At 52.5% G+C, this 623-nt stretch overlaps 1 pseudogene; it reads right to left on the bottom strand.

Annotated features, from left to right (window-relative positions):
- Positions 1-505: 505 nt before the first annotated feature.
- LOC126189331 (5S ribosomal RNA) lies at positions 506-623 on the bottom strand (annotated as a pseudogene).

The following is a 623-nucleotide window of genomic DNA, read 5'->3' as shown; positions in this document are numbered from 1 at the left end:
TTAATCATTAGCTCCCCCCACTAAATATTATTAACCAATAAAAAATTTCCTGTGCCAATACTAAGCAATTCGTAGGAACGAATACTACCAGTCGGACCTACCCGATGGAAGTCGGTCAAAAAACGGTCTTGCGAGAAAAAAATCTCTCAGCCATAACCCGTAAATTTGCTTATCGGAAAGATTGGCCCCCCTAGACCACAAATAATATCTCAGCCAAGACGGAGAATGAGTAGTCGCCTTCTGACGAACTGACTCCTACGAAGCTCATACATGGACTGCCTATCCTGTGACTGTGACTCCACCCGACGAGGCCTTGGAAGGCCCAAAGGTACCGAGCGGCCGCCGTGTCATCGTCAGCCCGCAGCCGTCACTGGATGCGGATATGGAGGGGCATGTGGTCAGCACACCGCTCTTCCGGCCGTATGTCAGTTTACGAGACCGGAGCCGCTACTTCCCAATCAAGTAGCTCCTCAGCTTCTCTCACAAGGGGTGAGTGCACCCCACCTGCCAACAGCGCTCGGCAGATCGGATGGTCACTCATCCAAATGCTAGTCCAGCCCGACAGCGCTTAACTTCGGTGATCTGACGGGAACCGGTGTTACCACTGCTGCAAGGCCGTTGGC

Source organism: Schistocerca cancellata, chromosome 5 (assembly GCF_023864275.1).
Source record: "Schistocerca cancellata isolate TAMUIC-IGC-003103 chromosome 5, iqSchCanc2.1, whole genome shotgun sequence".
Lineage (NCBI taxonomy): Eukaryota > Metazoa > Arthropoda > Insecta > Orthoptera > Acrididae > Schistocerca > Schistocerca cancellata.
This window is presented reverse-complemented; position numbering and strand designations above follow the sequence as displayed.